At 39.4% G+C, this 22,060-nt stretch overlaps 1 protein-coding gene and 1 long non-coding RNA gene across 5 annotated transcripts in view; one reads left to right on the forward strand and one right to left on the reverse strand.

The window, feature by feature from the left end:
• Positions 1 to 22,060, reverse strand: part of raly (RALY heterogeneous nuclear ribonucleoprotein) — a 122,545-nt gene that overhangs the window by 94,812 nt on the left and 5,673 nt on the right. The gene's annotated exons all lie outside the window — the stretch shown is intronic.
• On the forward strand, positions 1,051 to 9,455 carry LOC108884396 (uncharacterized). Its single transcript, XR_007814318.1, has 3 exons — positions 1,051 to 1,252; positions 1,912 to 2,013; positions 8,686 to 9,455. It is a non-coding gene; the product is annotated as an uncharacterized LOC108884396 (long non-coding RNA).

The following is a 22,060-nucleotide window of genomic DNA, read 5'->3' on the forward strand; positions in this document are numbered from 1 at the left end:
TCTGGAAATTGCAGTGAGGTGAAAAGGTTAGGTAGCGGAAATAAAAGGGAGAAAAAGAAAATGTGAACATATTGATGTGTGTGTAGGTGTTAGTTAGAGACAGCACAGTTGAACAAGGCGCTAATAAAGTGTGTGCATATGTCAAAAGGGTGTGTGTGTGTGAGAGAGAGAAAGTCATTGTCTCAGGTCTGTAGATAAAGTGAGTGTGTACACAGCAAAGAAACAGTAAAACTGAAAAACTGTGACAGAACAAAGAAGAGCGCAGTCAGCATGCACAGCAGTAACCACCCTCACTGAGAACAAAGCACCACCTACAGAAACCCAAATGACACCATCACAGGGCTGTTTGACAGGTGATCCCCTGACTGAAACCAAACAACAGTCTGATGAAGTTTTGCTATATCTAAATGATGGCTGGGTACCCGCATTGGAGAGTACAGGTAAATACCTGTGGTGGCCACTTACTGTAGAGGGAAAGAAAAAACAAATTGCAGATACAAACATGATCTGTGTGTTGCCAATAGATTCATTGTCCTTGCATTTCCATCTGCTGAGACCACAAAGCAAGGAATTTTCCTGTCTTGTTAGCAAGCACATGATAGTCTTAACAAGAGTTTCTTGAATGTGTAAAGTTCTTCTTCAGTTAAATACCTGTAAGCCATTAGCAGCAGGAATGTGCTTCTGCAGTTTTTTGATGCACAGTGCATTATTTTACACAGCAAATCTCCTAATGCAGTTTCTCCTGGATAATCAAGTTAAATTCTGCCTATCAGCAGAATCATTAGAGGGAGCACTCTGTAAGGGGCCTGAATGCTTTTCTTTTAAGTTGTCTAAGGTGCCACAAGAGCTGGAAATGATCTCTGTTTTGTAGCCTTGCTGGTCAGGATGCTGTAAAGCTTCATGTCATTCTCAGTTCTGTCTGTCTCTTCATCAGTACTGTAAATACACTGGGTAACTGGCCTGGTTTTGAATTCCTAAACCTGAATCACTGTTGACGTCTCAGATTTTTTCAATGATTCAGCTGCATGTTGATCACATTGCTGAGAAACAACCAACCAATCAGAGCTTTGTAGGTGGGTTTGAGTAAACAGTACAAGTCATTTTAAGTCAATATGACACACACTAACTTAGCTGCTCCTATCGACCTATGAGAGTGGACACAGATGGGACATAAACACTCAGAGCAAAACAGAACATGAAAATGACTTCTTCACTACACGAGGTGTTTAAGATTTTGGGGGCTACACATAGAGTAAGTACATTGTAAGTAATGTTACAGCACTTATTCAAATCATTTATGACGTTTTCAAATGTTTATTTCAATTAAACTAAAATAGAATAACTAAAATAACTAAAATAATTCTGAGCTGCCTTGAAATTCAGGGAAAATCACCAGTAACATTACACACCGTGGATGTAAGACAGGACTCATTCACTCAATTTTAACAGAATAATTTCCCAGCACCAGTGATCAGTAATAACAGGATACAACAAAGAAAAGCAGAACATGAATACAGCAAATGGGAAGCAGTTAAGCCAATGCAACAGACAAGTTGTAATTACTGCATTACATTATGTAAAAATCTAAGATTGACTATTCTGAAAATAATGAAAGGTTATGAAAAATATCCACTGTTACATCCTGAGACAATGAAAAGCAGAACAAATTAATTAAAATTAAATATGAGTTGAGTCAGAATTCATTGGAATATCATCATCGATGAATGAATGCAAGTGTGTACAGCTCACATACACGAGGTGCAGCGGATATGCAAACATTTAATTTCATCACATCTAGCCAGTGTCTCACTGTCAGCTCTCATCACGCTGTGTGTTGTTACACTGCCTGTGTTTTTTTTTAATTTGTATTTTTATACCTGTTTGCAAACCAAATGTCCCTGACGGTGTTAGCAAGTTTGAAATGAATCCTGCGTCCAACCCAGAGCTCTGAAAAAGAGGAGGCAGAGCAGCAGAGAGGAGAGGAAAAAGGAAAGGACAATGACCGTGTGCCAGGTGGTCGAATACATACACACACACACACACATTGAAACACTTATCTTTGTTGCTCCCTCCCTCTCTCTCTTTCACTTTATCAAATGCTGGTACTGACAATCTTGCCTTTGTTATCACAGATCTACACACACACACACACACAAATATGTGAGAGATGAAAGCTACCTACATAATTACCATCCCATTATTATATATAGTTACCTGTGTGTGTGTGTGTGTGTGTGTGTGTGTGTGTGTGTGTGTGCGCGCGCATGCATGTGTGTGTGTTTGTAAAATCACTTGGCATTCAATCATGTCAGAGTGTTTCCTGGCAACACACACACATAAATACTGGCTGTCCGGAGACAGTTTCTTGTACGACCACTTCAGATGGACAGGACAGCTGGACAGACAAAGACCTGTGAGTCTATTTTAATTCATGAAACCGCCATTTCTAAATCGTTTTAAATTAATAACCTCCGCCCTTGATTGCCATCAAGTTTTTACAAAAAGCTTTTACATTTACTGTAGCTCTTCTTCACATCTGAGCCAAGTCCTTTGTATCTTTGTCACAGCATTTTCTTGGAAGGACCAAACTTCCTCCTCATGAATTTTCCGTCTTTTCAGTTAAATATGAGCTGTATATTTGACAGTTGCTGGAAAGTCAATTACGGCACACACAGCTGTTCATCTCCCAGCTGTTTTTATTTTCTTTAAAATGTGATGTGAATGAATGGTGGAGTCTTTTATTTTGTTCTCTCTGGCCTCATCACACTCGGATGTTTCCTCGTTTGACAAATTATCTTCCAGTGTATTTCATCTAAATAACACCTACTTTTACATTTATGTTTTAAATAGAACTGAAACACTGGTGTATCCTGATGAGTCAAATGCCTCCAGTGTGTACACTTACATAGAAATAATGAATGTGGATGTTTCTCCTGTAAAACCCAAGCCCATAGGTTGTCTGTGCAAGCAGGTTATTACGACCTATAGGGAGTGTTTCAGATGTCTGACAGAACAGATGCACTGCCATTTTAATCAATCCAGCTGCCCCCACAGGCCACGTAACCGCTCGTGTTTTACCAACACTACATGCTCATAAACATGTCTCAGAGCTTTTTCTTATGCTTCAAGACTAAGCACTTCGAAAACATGGGTGACCTACGACTCCATAGGTGTCTGAAGGTCTCCTGTGTAGACACATGTGGAGCCCTAGTGCTGCAGCTGCTGCTCTGCTTAACCTACTGCTCACCCTGCACCTCCTGTGTTCTGTCACTAGATTAAGAAGGTGGAAAGTAAATATAGTGCACAGGTAGCAAGTAGTGAATGACTTCAGAGGTCAGAGCACACTTTGTTGCTAGCTATCATGAAATAAGAATCAAACTGTTGACAGTTCACACTTCACAAATTGTGGGAGAAAAAAACAAATTCCTGATCGTGTACAGCCACCCAAAAACTGTAAACAAGTATAATTTATTATTATCAATTTAATTATGAATCATTCAAGTAACTAATCCTCTGTTCAATCTAAATGACCATATAGGTCATTAATCCGTACCCTTTCAGCTAAGCTTTCACTGATGCCCCTCTACAGCTGTACAAGATGTCCTCTGTGTTTGTGAATAATACTTCAAAGCTCAAGTCCCTGAAGCCAGATTCTTCATAACTGACTGAATGAATCATGGTAATTTGCCTGTTATTACTAAATATAGTGACAACAAGCTTAATTTGGTCTTTCTGAGGTCAAAGAGACTTTTCTTGTCATTAAAGCCTGAATATTGTAATTTGTGTTTTTATAGCCAGAGTCGAGAGACATTAGTTACCATTCAAAGAAGAAAAAAAAGCATGGAGATGAGGAAGGTCAATGTGAACCAATTTTTAGCTGGAAACCAGTACAGCGATTCTCAGTCTGGTATTTTTCAAGTCCAGCCAAGACAGTGTTTATAGCTAAATATCACATACAGTGGGTCAAAAGGCTCTGAACACAAGAAAAAAGTTAAAAAATGAAAAGACAGGTGGGAAAACAACATTTACAAAAAAGAACATAAAGTAATAACATCAAGAATAACTCAAAATACAAGGAGTTTTAATTCCAACAGCTGGATTAAAATCAGGCTAACTCTAATGCACTACTAATGTAATAAATCCAAACAGTGCCTTTCTAAATGTCTCCTCAGGTGACATCAACTTCTCTGCAGTTTAATATGATGCGACAGCATCCTACTCCGAGCTGAGCTCCCCTCTGCTGACATCTGAGCAGCACCCAGGCAGAGACGAGCTGTCAGCAGCAGCGCGAGGGCGACAGCCTGCAAAGTCAACAGACCGACGCTGACAATGCCGCGGCAGAAACAGCTCGTTAAGGAACCTCATTAAGAGACCCCTCGTTAAAAGGGAAATTTTCAACTGAAAAACAGACACTGAAATTTATTTGATTAGTCAGAAATTATTTGATACAAGCAGGAACTGCGACATGAAACAACCAAGAATCTCTCAGAAGTTTGAGTGGAATAATTTAGTGTTTCTACTTCTGCACTTAGATCATGATCATATGATCACAGAATCATTATCACTGACGCTGAGACACTTAATCCTATTTTTACATGGAAATGTTTTTTCATAGAAAGCTGTTATGGCATTTTTGTGTACAGTCACTCTGTAAAACAGCCAACACCAGGGACGTTTATATATAGATTTAGATTGGTGACAAATGATAGGAGAAATCAACATAAAATGAGTTTGTGTGGCGTCGTCCCACAGTGAGACTTTAGTTTTTTCCCCTCATTTGATGTTATTATGACTGTGCTGGAAAGTGCTGTCAGGATGTTGTTCCAAATCTTAACAGCATAAAATCTTTACCCAGGAATTATTTGCCAGTGCAGCAGGTGACCCACACTGATTAATTCAGCACACGTTTTATTCCCATTTGAAACCTGGTGGGTGGTTGTTTCAGGGGCAGACCTAAACCTAGTTATTTTTGGTGTTTATTTCATTTGAAAACAATCTGACACACTCTAGATTACTATGTTAATACTGCTGATGCTTGTGTTTCTACTGTATTAGCATCCAGATGGATATTCTACTGTTGGTCTCGGTGTAAGTTCTTCTGGATGACAACATCTTCTGAATGACAAGTTAAATGTCAAATTTAAATGTACTGTCTGAGTGTAGGAGGCAAAAAAGTTTCTGGGCACTTTCAGTGGTGTCAAAACAGGATGGTAATTGTCAAAACTCATGAAAGTCCCTAAACAGCGACTGGACAAGGCAGGACTGAAGCTACAGTAGTGTTTTCAGACACTTGTCAATATCTAGTTTCTTAAACCACTGTACTCTACCTGCCCACCACCCACAGTTAGCGAGTAGCTGATGACAAAATCAGAACGTCTAGCAGCTAAATCACCAAATATTTTTTCTCAAAAGCTGCTGGAAACCAGAAATTAGAGCTATGAGGAAAGTGTAAATTAGACAATTAGTGTCTACTGAACATATAAACAACCATTTGCCAACACAACTTCATAATAATGTTCCATCTTGTTCTGCAGCCCCCTTGCGGACAGACCAGTCAGCTATTGCAGCTTTAAAGGTTTACCTTTTAAAGGACTTTGACTAGAATCTGTGTACACAGTGTCTGCTTACTGTCAAGTAAGATGAGATAAAAGCTCTGAATTTACATGTAACAATGTTATTTTGATATTCTCTCACTAAGAGGTAAGACAGCAAAGGACACAGAGCTTATTACAAATCTATATTTCAGGTTTAAAGTCAAACATTATTAAGGTTTAGTGCATCAATAATACAGGTACTATATTTTTATTCTTTTGTGAGGTACAGATGGCAAAAATGTAATTAATTTTGTCTACTTAGTTTTTATCTTCTGGTTTTACAACCTGACTAACTGTGTGCCCCCAACACACAAAGCCAAACCTATGTCATTGCCCTTCCCCACACACACCACACACACCACACACACACCACACACACACACACTTACTTCTGATAAAGTGAAGCCGACAGTAATCAGATGCATCCAGAAAGGTCAAGGCTTTCCCATTTCCATGAGGAGTCTTTCACTGCCTAAACACATTACTCAGTGGATTAAATTCAATAACCTCATTCACACACGCATATGATTGAGCAATCTATATTAATACCCTTCACACCATTATGATGACCCCCGCTTTCATGTGTATTCATTATTCACAGCTCGACAGAAGGTTGTATTTCTGCATATTCTCATAATGAGAGTTGCTCTGACCTCCAAAGGATGTGATGGTATTATCTTTGATGATCGAGAGATGAGGGGAATTAGTGACTGACATGATGCAACCTAGAGAGACGACAAGGACAATAGACAGTGGCCTACATATCAGCCTACATACAGTATAGACAGGAGTCAACAGTGATTTTTGATTATTGTAATCAATCGCTATCGAACTGGTGTCTCTATAATGGTGGAACACTGGAATGTTCAACTCATTTGAGACACAGTCAAGTCTCAGGTCGGTCATAGCAAGTCAAGTCCTGCAAGGCAACACAAGGTTTAGTCTTTATAATCAAATGGCAAAGGAAGTTCGTCTTTTTTTAAGCCTCTCAGGTCTCTGATTACCATCAAACTGACATTCACCTTCAAAGTAAAATGAGCATCATTATCTTGGGTTTTTTACCATGTCAAAACTTGATTGCTTTGAGTTTTGACCTGGCGACTGTTTTAATTCATAACATTGCCATTGCTGTGAATTGTGGAAGTTTATGACAAATAATCTACAGGAATTTGGCAACCAAGTACAGGAAACCTGTATGGCACAACAGAAATAGAGGAAGCCCCCAAACCTACTGACCTTTGTAAAACTAAACACAAACCCTCATCTGAATCACAAAAGATGTTCCTGTTTAATTATAACCATGTGTTTATCTATACTAAATACCACCTACAGACTCACACACTCACTGTCTCTCTCAGTATTACAAATCTGCACTTTTTGAACGAGCTATAGTAAGGTCAGTCTTTGCTCTTGTGACACTTCATGTTGTTTTAAAGGCACATTAAAACCAAATTTGACTTGACTTGAATCAAATAAAACCTTCTGTTCCCTGGTTTTGACCTTTCAGTAGAGTCCATCCTCATCTAATCTTATTACTGAGAGCTGCAGAGGGATGCCAAGAGAGGACATAAACAGCACAAAGATCATTTTAAACAACTGGCAAAGTGAACGGTGCCACCACCTTCAGAGCTGCTCTGGACATATGCTAATTACCTTTATATAAGAGCATCAAGTCCTTGAGAAGTCTGTAAGTCTAGTACATATTTTTCTTTTTTTAAATTTATTAGTTACATTATTAATCAAGTCATACAAAATAGTCTATTATTGTATTGCAATTTGACAAACTTTACTGTATTAATAGCTTAAAAAAGCAGCAGAGTTTGTCCTTTTCTTTTCCCTAAGTTATTGAAATGTATATCTTTTTGATGCTCTAATGTCATTTGTTCCATATGGCAGAAAAGCCTCTTTTACCCAGTTCACTTCTCTAGAATGGGAAATGTGTCTTGAGCCTGCCTGCTCTCTCTCACCTCCATCAGAACTGGCAGTGGATCTTTACTATAAAAATCAAAGGATCACACAGTGGCCTAATTGACCTGGACAATCGGTGTATTTTGTTGGGAGGACAGTAAACTATTTGCCTGCAAACCCACTTCATTTACCAGAAAACCGACAAACTGAGCATTAGTGCCTCAATTTGACCTTTCAGCAGAGCCATGCACTTGTGTATTTAATCCCTTTATGAAGAGCTGCGGGGGTGAAGGCTAGCAGAAGGATCCTGGAGTGTTATGAAGTGTGAAAACTGTGTGAAAAGAGAGACCACAGACCTTCATGAATATGGATCAGAACTGAGCACTGAATATGGAAATAATGTGGGTTTCATATGAATTAGGGAAAAGATTATATGACACTATAGGTGTATATATGGTTTGTTAATAATAAAGTCATTACCTCCTCGTCATGAGTCACTCAGTCTTTGTCATTTTCAAATTACTAGTTCAGAACGAGCTCGGGACTGAGTGCCACAGACAGGGTAGGAAGTTGGAAAGTATTGAGATGAACTACCACACTGTTGGTTTTGGTCTTTAATGGGATTTGCTGACAGTAAGAAAAATATAGAATATCACCAGCCTTACCCTTTAGACAGTTTAAGCACTCTCCAAGTGCTTTCTGATTTGCACTGCAGAAGGAAGAGAACCATAAACAATAAAACTCATATAAAAATTTATGGCACTTCATTAAAAGACCATCAATACAAACTCTAGGTTGTTTTGGCCTTGTGTGTCCCTAATGAAAGGATTATGTTGATGTCATATAAACTATTCATGCAGTAAGAGCTTCAAAGTTTAAAGGAGAGTGTCCTCTGGAAGAATTTTTTCTTAGTTAATTTTGACAGCCTCATCTTCAGTTCACGTCCCAGAACGATACAGCAGTGTTATAATCAAAGCACATCTCATTTGGTGTAAATACTGTTGCTGTATGTGCTCTGTGGCCAACAGCCTGAACTATTTTTCATGAATTTTAAATTGAAATGTCACTACAAGGATTTAGGTTTCATATCAAGTAAAAGGCTGCCAGTAAATGCTTTTGAACAAAATACAATCAGCTTTTGTCGGGACAGGAGATAAACACTGAACACTGTTTTTTTCTTCAGTTGCAGAATTCTGAATGCAGCTGCAGCCACCTTGACAGAGAGCGACAAGAGGGGAAATAAAATATTGTTCTCCATTCAGATAGAAAGTGTGAGGAATGGCCGGCGACATCATCTTTGACAGACAGGACTTTTGTGCTACATGACAACTAAGCAGTTTTGGCATGACAATATTTAAAAGCACAGGTAGCAGCAGAGAGGGCTGAGAGGCCAGACGCATGCACAAAAAAAAAAACACATAGGACACATGCTGAACGATGCTCAGAGCCAAAAAAACATAAAACACGCAGAATAGGGAAGCAGAAAATACAGGATTCAATGCCTTAAATCACTGAGTTGGCATGCACTCTAAAAAGGTAAATTTAGTATTTACACAAAATTACACCTGTGAAAATACCACATCTCATGCTTCAGATACAATTACTTCCAGTGTTTTCATAAGTGATTCTGCAAGGCAAACACACGTTGCTGTTTTTGAGATAAACACTAAAAACACAGATTTGCACATATTTTCTGTAGCTATTCATGGTTTTAACATGATTGGAGCCTAATTTAACATTCAAACTACTTAACACAAATGCGTGCACATACATGGCTCAGCATGAAATGCAAGTTCATTTGATATAAGAGGAAAAGACCTGCACTCAAAAAGCAGCGTAAAAGAGGAGATGAAAACGAGGGTGGTTGTATTTGAAAGAATTACAAATGTACAAAATTACACATGCAGAAAATAAAGTATCACGCTCTTGCATATATAATTATGTGCATTCCAACCGCACTTTGCACATTTGTGTGTCTCTTTGGGGGTTACACATTACACACAGAAACACATGATCCTCTTTTATACATGTTCTTAGATGCTTTGAACCCAATTTGTATTCACACTGCTCCACAGTAACTCACACAAACTGACACATTAAACACATTCAAGTCTAATTATATTCAATATCAGAGCTCAGTGACTCTGAGCAAACAAGACTAAAATTCCAAAGTCCATTACCTTCCATGCTTGTTACACCACAAAATATGAGGGTCATCACATTATTTAATTAGCTTTTCTTTTAGCTTTAGTGTATGGTAACAATAAGCTTGTGTGTTATTGTTACTATACCATTAAGGTCACTGCTAAAAGAAATGAACAGTGGTCTCCACCCCAACTCCTTAACCCAGATTTTTGTCGTTCTGTGCACTACATCACCTAACTTCCTCCATTGCTCCCATCATAATAAGTACAGCTGCTAGAGGACGCCTAACAATAAAACTGTCTAACAGGACAGTTTCGATTGCAGACACAGTCAACCAGTCAGAGCTTTGGGATTAAGAATGGGGGCATCATCTTCCTACATGACTAACAACATCCATGAAAAATAGTGATGGGAAAGTGGTAATGAAAATGGTGTTAAGATAGACACAATCTAACCGTATCATGAGGCTGAAGTCAGACCAATAACAACGCTGTATTTATAACACTAACAAAAAAACCACGGTCTTCCTTGTTAAGAGTGCGTTTCTATATGTAGCAAGGAGAAGATGAAATACAATCAAAGAACTCCAGTTTAAGGAATATTTTGATGACTCTGAAGGTTTATCAGATGCAAAACATTTACATTACAAAGTAATCTGTCAGGAATAGGCACTTGCATGTTTTTGCTTGACCAAGCAGCGCTTTGCCAGATAGCATTAGCCATCTGCATTGGCCCACCCCCTGTGCAAACATGGGCTCATTGAGTATGGATGAGGAGGCTGCTGGTTTTGACACACTGATAATGGTGGTCTGAACACGTCCACAAAAACACAGCAATGCTAAAAAAGACACATGAGGTGACTAATCACACAACTGCAGAAACTACTCCACATGCCACAATATCACATCACATGCTTGCAAATACACAGTAAGTCCACGTATTTCAAACCCATTCAGCGAGCGTGAGGCCCTGCTTCTGTGTTAAAATGTGGGAAAACAAGGATCTGTTGATCATTTGAGTTTGATTGAACTGTCACATTATTCTACACATGCGTGCAGGTCCACATTAACACACGTATTGTCACATAAACTCTGATCCTACATGACCATCCTCCCTGTGTGTGCGCAGAGGTGAGCTGACGCCTGGATGTGCTCTGTGATTTGTGAGGCTGTTTTCAATGCAGGAGGCTGCAGGACCAGATTAAACTATAACTCAGCGCTTCGGGGTGCAGCATGGCACGCAGATATGCATGAGGCATGGTGGCTGCAAACACACACATCAAACACACACACACCACACCCGCAAGAAAACAAACACACACACATAGGCCACATCAGATTTCCACTTATGGCCGACAAACTGCAGCTAAGCCAGGCTAATTCAGTCTGAGGACTTCACTTCTCGCCTTCCTTGTGCCATTCCTTCCCTTTTTTATTCACTGTACTCTTCCCCCTCCATCCTTTCTTTCTTTCAACACACGCTAACATAATGTATAAATCATAGCAGCCAAATGCAGCACAGGCAAGGCTCAAACTAATAACTCTGTGCCTTACAGTGTAATCAGTTATAGATTAACATGATGCATGTACATACACGCAAGCACACACACACAACACACACACACAAATGAGTTGAAGCAGATTTGTAGTCATGGAAGACTAACTTAATCTGATCAGAGTAATTCAGAGCATCCTTCACCACTTCACTCAGCCATTTCTTCATCTTATTTCATTTCCTCTTTTCAATTTGCCCGCCATTATCCCTTCACCTTATGTACTAACTTACATGATGATGAACTGCTGGGAGATGCAGCATGTGCCTCAATTGAATATTAGGTATATGTATATATATTTGCATTTTTCACCCTCACTAAGTATGTCATACTTGTATCATTTTTTTTATTTCTTTCCACCCTAAGCTTCACATTTTTGTTTTTTGAGTGAAATATGTCAAAAATGTTTGGATATGTTGCCATGAAATGTTATACAGACATTCATGCTCCCCTCAGGATGATTTGTAATAACTCTGGTGACTAAGATGACAACCACGGTAACATCATACCCGCTATACATCACAGTATCAGTAAGTGTTAACATTATCATGTTACAATTCAGCTCGTAGTCGCACTGTAGTACAGCTGCAAAGATGAAATGTTTTTCATTTCTGTTTTTCCACAATGTCCTTTAACATCTCCTAATTTGGAACATTTTATCATTCAGCATCTTAATACTTCTGTGCAAATTGCCTCTTTCTCAGTGTCATAATTTACAACCACTGGCTCAAAGTTCAGCCTGTCTCATCTGTGTATGCTGCTTTCCTTGATAGCTTGATGCAGAGATGATAAAGTAAACCTGGGTCTTGCTGGTCTACATACTTCTTCACACAACTATTAAGGTAGACACATATGCAGTATATTTCCACACATCTACATATACTGAATGTAACAGCCTAACTTTTATTTTCAACAGTATCACTTAAATGACTCATCCATTAATAAAGCAACAGTCTGTGGGAATTAAGAGGGTAATTATGAGATCAATCCACTTCAGCGAGGTATGCCATGATATGCGTCATGTTAAGATTGTTGAGAAACCAAAAATGAGTCTTTGGTCTGAGTCACAGGACGTGGGCTGCTGCAACAGATTTTATGGCTGAGAGCATTTACCAAATCTCAAAGCCCCTGTATGCTTCAAATTTCAAAGCTTCCTCCTTTCCTTCCGTTCATCCTTATTACCTTCCTACTCCCCTCCCTCAGTTGGTTTACTAATTTACTCCTCCCTCTGTGCCACAAGAGGCAATTTGGGAATTAAAAACTATGTTGGGATTTAGACATGAGGGCAACATGAGACCCCAAGAAACTGGGGTGTGGAGTTTGAAAGGACACTGGTATTTAGGGAAGGTCTGAAGAAAAAGGCTTTAGGTTTCGCTGTGTAAAGTGTAGGAGCTTAAGTCATACCAAGGACTAAAATATCAGGTTCAGCCTCTGTTGTATAATTTTAAGACATTTCCAAATGCTTCTTGTAAGGCCATCAACTTTATGGAAATTGAATCCTCACTTACTGGAAAACCTATTTAAGAGCCCACAGACATTTGCCCCGATGAGTTGACCAATCACACCTACAATGTCTTTAAATGACAGTAAATGTCAGTTAATTCAGTGATTTATTCATCCAATCCCCTCCACCCATCAACAGTCTTATTTGTTAGCACATCTAATCAATGGTTCCTCCGCACCACAACACATCATGATGACTTATAAGTTTACAGTTAACTGCAGAAACCTCAGCATCTCTCTATCTTTGCACTCTTCCATGCTCTGCTGCCTCCTCACTGTATCCATCAAAACAGCTAATAAAATACTTTAGTGGATGCTGGTCCACTCAGCCTCCTTAGGGAGAAAAGATCATTCATTCAGAGAGGAAAAATATATATAGATAGAGAGAGAGGGAATCTATTTATTGAAGAGTTGATGTATCATGAGTTTTGCAGACCAGCAAATTTCCACTGTGGGGACTGAGAAAGCAATCTTTCTCAAAATTAGAAGAGAAAAACAAACAAAGAAAAGCAAAAACAGAACTTCAGTTATCATTCTTTTATGTGAGGAATGTATGAGAGTCCACTCCCTGAGGTATCTCTTTAATTTGATGAGAATCTGTTTATTCTCCTCTGAGCAGGCTGAGAGAGACCAGCAGCATTCACCTGGCTTTAACACTGAAGAGGAGTAACGTCTGAACACTGACTTTCTGTACTGTGACCCCTGTCCACTCAATCAAAACCAGTCTGTGTCCCTGTAAAAACACGATATCTCCAGTGTCAGTGCTGTAGATGGATTTGTTATGTGATTTGACTTGAGAATATTTTGTTACCAAATGTGCAGATGAATCTGAGTTTTATTTGTTTCACTGGCTGTTCTAAATGTTTTAGTATAAATACACATCCTAAGACATTTAACATTTAAGCCCCAATAATTTTGGTCAGCCTTGGAGGAGTAAACCACCTTTTAAACAATCCTGGAAAACAAGTTCTCATACCTGAACAACAGATAGCAAGAGTCATCAAAAACATTCAATGTGACTGTGAAAAAACACATTCTTCTGTCTTTGCTTTTTTACTGGTGGTGGGCGGACATGACCCCTTCACTTTTATAGTTTAAGATGACTGTCTCACTAAAACCTCTCTAAACATTGTCTCTTTAGTGTGTTTCTAAAAACCACATGAAGGAGTAGAAGAGTTGATAAAAATGTTGATACATTCATCTGCGCTGCTTTCCATTTTTACCCTGCAGTCAGAGCAATAAACTTTTTACAAGCAGCAGCTGAGTGTTAGTGTTCGGTTTCTGTGTTCTGTTTTTTTTGTCCTAGCTTTAGCAATAGTTTAATGAGTGAAGCACAGTACTCTCTGTGGTAAAGATGCAAAAACAACATCACCTAGGGTCTGAACCAATGACCAACACTGACATTTTTCATGCAGGATTATGACTCAAGATTGATGGATGAAGCTGCAGAGAGAGACTGCAAGAGAGACTTTAGAGGTACACTAAATGTGGTCATGTGACACACCATATGACTTAGAGGTTCCAGCAGATGGATTAAATGTTTCAGGCAGACAGATGCATAGATTATCCAAACACAGTCCTGACAGTATGACCAACCTGACAGATCAAAAGGTGCAGATAAACTTGAAAGGGTTCCAGACACTGTGGGTGGGTGGATGAGAGGAATATGTTTTAGGATGAATGAACGGATGATAGATGGACAAAAAGGGAGCCAAAGCATTTGGCAGCGGCTGAGCTGCGGGTATCAACAGGGCAACGCTTTATGGGATAAGATGCATCACTAATGCAGCCAAGTGGAGAAGCACACAGACAGCCACAGGAATGAAATAACTGCAAATGATGAGGCTGGTTGATAATTATCATCATTTACAACTGCACCTCGCTCTTCCACTAATGAGCCAACGTTAGTCTGAATGAGCTAAAGGTCAGAGAAACATCGAGGAATCCAGTTTTTGCCGGATTGCTTCTGCAACACATTTCCCAGATACCAGCTGTCAGTCAAACTGTGTGAGTGGGTTGCTTGTTGGTCGTTGGTGTCACTCATGTTAAACAGTGCACAAACCTAAAAGGTTGTAATTTTCTGCACTCTATCCCTGCCATCACTGAAGCATTAACTGAAAATATTCATGTAGCAAATCTCACTGCAAACATTAGGCAGCAGTTATGAATAATGACGCGGAAATAACTGTGATATGGGACTTTACCAATACATAGACTGTCAAATTACAAAGCTATGATTCAGGGGATCTATATTAAAAAGTTATTTGTCCATTTAATCAGTTTTTAATTAATTTCAACCCTGTCTCCTAGAAATTACATTCATATGCACCAAACAGTTTCAGCAATTCGTTGTAGCAATGTAACTGCTCACTGGATTATGTTCAGAGGCAACTTTTTTTTTTTTTTTTTTTTTTTTAATGAATGAATGAAGCTCTATATTTATTAACAGCAGTGAAGTCACCAGTAGGTGGTTGGGGCAGATTGCACAGAATTGCTACACCAGAGACCGGGGATTTACAATCAGAGTCCCATCTGTCGTTGAGTTCAGGTAACAACCATACTTTGGTTAAAGTTAGTGAAAGATCATGGTTAAATGTATTTATTGCTACCTTTTTAGCTGGTCAGACAAAATGGTATTTTATTTCATTACATTATTATTTTTATTTTGGACACTTTTTATTCAAATACCACATGTATTTTATTTTCACTTTCATGATGAGTTTTGGTGGGTGAAACCATGTGGAACAGTGAGTTAGTTTCCAACTAATTAACCTAACAACACAACAACAGTCAGCGCTAAACAGATAATGACTGAAAACAGTGCTGTTAAATGGAAATAAGCAAATGATGTTTTTTTTTAATGCAAATAACCTATAATGCCTGGGGAGAGTAATTAGACTACACACACACACACACACACACACACACACACACACAGCTGTGATAATTTACTCCAGCTTCTACACTGTTCTACATTACATGCATTACTCATACAACATGTCTGTGTGTTGGTGTGTGTTTGTAGGAGGGGTCATATTAATTGGCTGGTTATCAGTTTAATAGCAGAAGGTCAAAGCAGAGCGAGTAATGAATGTGTCCTCTGCTCTGCTGCAGCGTCACAGAGCTGGGAAGTGAGCCTGAACCAATCAGATTGTCTTCCTCTCACAAACACTCTTTAACACATTTGTTAATGCTGCTTCCAACTCTCTTTGGCTCTCCATCTTCCCTTCCTTCTCTTTCCTTCCTCTTTTGATTCCACCTCAAGAGAGACATGATCAACATAATATCATCAGCAAAGGAGACAGTACTCTGAACTACTCTGAAACCAACTGAGAAAAAGAGATTGCTTCCTTCCTTTTCTACACCTTCTCATTTCTCTCCACCACCCTGTATGAGACAACAGTTCCCACAGTTCATTCCCTCCCTACCTTTCTCTGACCTCTCATCTCCTCCCTCCTAACTTTGTTCCTTCCTTTTGCTCTACCTGCTGCTGTTCTGTAATATTTTTCCCCTCTAGCTCCTCACTAACCTCCTGATCTCCACCTCCTCTGCTCCTCTCTATCCTTCTGTTCCCCAAACCTTTACCCCCCTTGGTCCCTTCCTCTTTCCACCTCTTCCATTCTGCTTTTTTCATTCATTCCATCATTTTTTCCTCTCTGTCAATCTTCCCTTTCTATCCATCCCTCTTTTCCATCATTCTTATGTGTTTCCATCCTTGCCTCTTCCTGGTCTCCCTCTCTTTCTCCCTCCCCTCACCTCCTCTATGTTCCCTCTTTTCCTCACGCTACCCGTCTTTCCACTTCTCGTACCTCACCCCTCCTCTTCCTTTCATCCCCCCATCTTCCAGGTCATGTCTGAGGTTGTTTGACTAATCTTTGAATGGCTTAGTAACACTTTCATGAAAATTTCACCTCGGCTGCATCTATAATTCAACGCCAGCCTCGCTTTATCAGTCATTAGACATGCGCGCACACAAATCTCTCCCAGCTCTCCTCCTCTGCACTCCTATTACACCTTTTCTCCTCCTCCTCCTCTTCCCTGCTTTCAGCAGTTTTTTCTCTCTTATCCTCTCCACTTGTTCACTTTTCTTCACTCTCTACCTTTTCCCTCTCTCTTGTTCTTCTCACTCCTTCCTTTCATCTCTCATCTTCTCTTTCCCCTTTTACTATCCAGGCATCTCCTCTTTTTTCTTCTCCTGGCCCTCCTTCCCTCACATTCTCCCTTTTCTTTTTCATCTTTTTGCCTTGTTAATTATTCTCTTCCTCTCTCTTCTCTCTTTGCTCATCTTATCTCCTCTGCTCATCTCCTCTCCCTCCTCTGAAGCCCTGGATTACTCACTTCCATGTTTTTTTTTTACTCTCTCTGTACGTTAGACTGAACACTGACTTTTGCCATGTTTAATCCTATGCAAATACACCAGAGTCACATTAAATCTTTTCATGTTTTATATATACACACAAAATATTTAAAGAATTTATATCTATATCTATAGATATAGATATACACACCACACAGTTTAGAGCCTTTGCAATTCATCCTACTGCATATTTAACTACTATTATCTTTAAAAAAGTTATACTGAAGCTCATAAAAAATTCAAAAGGCATTCTGCATTGCTTTAATTACTTTAAAGTTCTTGATACTGCAGCCTAATTATAACCAGAACATGATACAATGAACACAAAAGATAAAACATTTCATATTACAGTGGAAGAAATGGTGCAAAGCTTTGGTTTGGGCAGAACATTAAAGTCACACTTACATTAGCTGATTGGTATCAGCTTCTTAAGGCTGATCATATTCATACAGGTGTACAGCTTGGCCTTTAGAGCTTGTCATTTCTCACTATTACCATAACGCAATGCAGATTCTGCAGCTGTCTGCTGCTGCAGCTCCCTCCATCACCCCAACCTCCACTTTATGAGCCTATGTTTTGCTATTGTTGACTTTACTTAAGATTTAACATCAGTGTATGTGTTTGTTAATGTGAGATTAGTTCTCCAGCAGAATCCTTGTCACTGCTTCAAATCTTTGAGTGTTTCCTCAAAGAGTAGAGCACATTTCTGCCTTTTTGCCTGTGCCTGTGATATCAAGTTCACAAGACATGATTTTAGCCCTGATTTTCCACTCGCTGACAGTTTTTGGAGATCTCAGAGAAAAGACCTGGATCAGAGGCAAATTTGCATTCAATCGCTATTTGTTAACTTTTGTAGAACGTGATCCAAGACTCTGACCAATGCATCACAAACAGATGGATAACGTCATCATGTTTTTCTGTATCACTTCACACAAATGTAGTTTGGAGACCAGACAGACTCCACACATAAAAATGAGACTGGCTGTGCACTAACCCAGACCACAGAATCTTTTCTTTACTTCGCTGCCACCCGACATATCAAACCAATTAACAGAAAGAACATTCTCACAAGGTTTTTAGTGGTGCATTTTGGTTCACCTGAATTTTCCTCTGTGTGAAGAAAAAAAAAAATCAAAGCAAGTGGAAAACGCTCCGAGATGTTCTTCAGCTGAATGTGTCTGTCACACTAACAAAGCCAGAATTTAAAGTGAAGTGACAGCGACATTAAGTGAAATAAATTACAAATGAGTCAGTACAGTAGACAGAGGTACAAAGAGAAAGAAGAGATAGACAGAAGGGAGATGAAGAGAGAGAAAGCAGATGGAGAGAGGAGGGAGAGGAGAGGTTTCCATCTGTTTCCATGTTTCTGCTGAATCAGGGAGGTGGCTGAGTTCCTAAATGTCAGGACTCCTCTTGACTTCTGAACACACACACACACACACACACACACACACACGCACGCACGCACGCACGCACACACACACACACACACACACACAGAGACAGAGCTAGAGAGAGAGAGAGAGAGAGAACGCACAGGCAATTTGCATTAATGAGAGTTTAGTTGAACATTTTGGCAAAGCCAGAGAGATCAAGAAGAGAGAGAGAGAGATGCTGACAAAGACAGTGAACTGATGAGAGAAAGCAGACAAGTCAGTCAGCCGACTAGTCAGTAAACAACCAGTCAGCCAAGTACATCAACCGTCAGGTGGCTGCACAAAAGCATATTCATGAGCTCTGTTGTCAAGAAATCACACAGAGGAGACAGACACAAGCAAACAAAAAAAAGAAAACAGCATTGTTAGAAATGAAGCCATGAACGCGGTCATTTCTGACATTATTCTGTTTTGTAGTCAGGTAGCTAGCATTGAAACATCTGGAGTCAGAGTGTCTTTGACTGCACCAACAGAGAGTGTTTTCATAGAAGTCTCCGGCTCACACCGTGTAACAATAACATAACGTTTCTTAATTTCAGGTAAGTTTCAAGTTGATTTTCAAAGCACACTGACTAAAACAGAAATCTGCAAATATCACCCTAAAAACTGCAGATGTCGGACAGACAGTCAGACAGTCGGCAAGTAGCCTGTATCTGCATTCAACACAAGTAAAAGTCACTCATCATTTAAGCAGCACATTTTCCACTTACTCAACTAGTCCTCTATTTCATCAGTAAACAAACCAAGGCTGGGTATCAAACTTGAATATTTATGACCAGAATGTCTGTACCATAGAATATCAAACACTGAAGAACTTTTGATTGACTGATTGATTCAGGTATTTAATCAACTGGATTACCCAAAAACAGACGCTGTCATCTGGATATTGCAAAACAGAAAATTATAAAATAGTTAGATATTATATTGCCGTGATAGAGTTCATCCAGAAATCAGTAATTCACTATCAGTAAAACAAGCATTGCATGAACTCGCAGACCGAAGACACGTTAGCGTGCCACACCTCCGTTATCTGCACCAGTTATGCCCACAAGTGTGTGTCTGTGTGTGTGTGTGTGTGTGTGTGTGTGTGTGTGTGTGTTTCTGGTCTGCATGTAGGTCTCTCTGGGAAAGTGATTGTTGAGCATATGTGTCCAAGTGTGTGTCACTGTTAACCCCCATCTGCTCCCAAGTGATGTTCAGCTGGCTGCTGGCTTCACTCCGTGTATGTGTCATGCTTGGTTACTTTGGAGCAGTGGGATTGTGGTTAGTGCTCTGGGTGTGGTACGGTACAGCACTTACTACAGGGTGTGTATGTGTACACATGTTGTACTGCAGGAGGTGACGGTCTTTATAAGAACATACAAAGCACCAGGGAGAAATCATTTGACTACTCGTTTCTTTGTGTGGTCCCTATAACACAGATGCAGTAGTCATTTTAACCTTATTCATAACCTTCATTTCAATCAAGGTCATGAGTTCTGGCTGAATAAATCTGTCACTGCTGGTTTCACACAGGGCCCCACTGGCGGCCTCGGGGTTAAGGCACTGACCATGAATCACAATGTCCCTAGTTTGTGTCCAGCTGTGGACCTTTATTGCACGTTCTCCGTCTCCCTCTTTACCCTCATTTCCTGTTAACTCTCTACTCCAGCTATTACTAAAAAATGACAAATAAAATATTTGGGAAACCTACTGGTTCAACATCTTGGTGCTGCTGCTGCAGTGGAAGTGAATCACATCAAATATTGAGTGGAAGTGATGAATCACAAGATGCAGACAAGGACAATTTTGTAAACACTAAGGGTCAGGTCACCTAACCATGAGAGAGATGTTTATTTTTCTTATTTAGTCTCTCTCTTATTTATGTAATGCCCCTAAACTCTCATATTAAAACATCAGTCTAATGTTGGACACATTTTGGAATATGTTCAGTCTTTACCGGCTCAAGACTTTACAGACCCTTGCTTCTGCCATTATGCTGACTGACAGTCCATCAGGATGAGTGACAGGTGTTGTGACAGGAAGCATGCCAACTAATACAGAGGTGTGTTTTTAGTAATCAGGATGAAAAAAGCTTGATGTGACAGCACAAAACTGTTCTTTAAAAACACGATTCATTCTGATTATGTGCTGCACTTTCTAGAGATACTTTTTTCTTCTGAATTGCTACTCTTATTTTGGACACAAACTCCCTCTGCATTAGTATAAATTGCTCAAGCCTCAGTGAAACAGCTCGCTGTCTTTACAATCAGAAAAATTGATGAGTTCAGTCTTTGTATTCTCCACTGTGTTCTCAAATCGCTGCGAGTGGCTGAAATGCTCGTGGGAAAATCAGCAAACCAGAGATTAAGCGTGTCAGTCAGTCAGTTTGTGCTGTCAACTACGTGTCGTGCATTTGTAAAAGCTTTTAAATTATTTGCAGTGGAAAAAATGACCCCAAACTGACTCAAAACCCACACATCTAATATTTCTTGCAGTCTTTCATTATCAGTGTGAATGCTGGAAAAATGAATGGGATCCTATGGGAGCTGTCCCAATCCCAAGGTTCCCTGGTTCGATCCCCGCTTCAGACACTGAAATTTCACTGCACTTTCTGCTCTAGAAACCATTCTGCTATGAAAATGTTTCTCTTTTTAAGCTTTTTACTATTTTGCTTATTCAACTTTTATCAGCTGTTTATGCTTTTATGCTATTTTGCTATTTATAACAATTTTGCAGTTTTACTATCGCTACAACTGCTTTTACTACCAGGCGTTGCACTGTGGACTTCAGTAACGCGGATGCCTTCCAACCCAAGGTCTTGTGTTCAAGCCCCGACCCAGGCAAATATCAAAAACCCCTCCCAAAAAAGATAATAATAATAGAGATCGTTATAAATATTTTAAGCTTTTTGCTATTTATACAATTTTGCAATTTCACTACCACTACAATTAATTTTAGCACCACACAGCACCCTGTGGCCTTCAGTGGCACAACAGGTAGAGCAGTTGTCTATTGATCATGAGATTGTCGGTTCAAGTCCAGCAGTGGACAGTTATAGATTCTTAAAAAATAATATTACTGATGATAATATTAACAAAGATTTGAAGAGCAATAGTGTGAACACTGGAAGCATTCACACGCATTTTCCGCAGGAAATGCATATTATCTAGTTTCTATTTGATATTCAGTTTGTCCTGCAGAGATTTCTGACATGCTGATTGTCCCCCTGGGACTACTTCAGGGAATGTTAATGGCCTAAAATGGCTTCTGTTTGGATATTCAGTCCATGACATATGAGTAATTGTGGTATCGCTCCACAAGATATATATATTTTGTGACTTTTTTCACCCAATAAGGCCAGAAAATTAGTTTCTGTTGTTTTTACATTTTTCAAGCTATGGGGGCAATTTTCCAGCTGTCAGAGTCCACAGCTTAATGAATCGAGGGGAAACAGTAATATAAACCATTTAAGTAAAATGCTGTAACACTGGATTTGTGTTGAAATGGCTGTGATTTGTTTCCATGTGATAAATAACCCAAATGAAACTGCCTCAACCTAATTATGTGCAAGACATTCTTGTTT

The sequence above is a fragment of the Lates calcarifer genome, linkage group LG12 (genome assembly GCF_001640805.2).
Source record: "Lates calcarifer isolate ASB-BC8 linkage group LG12, TLL_Latcal_v3, whole genome shotgun sequence".
NCBI lineage: Eukaryota > Metazoa > Chordata > Actinopteri > Centropomidae > Lates > Lates calcarifer.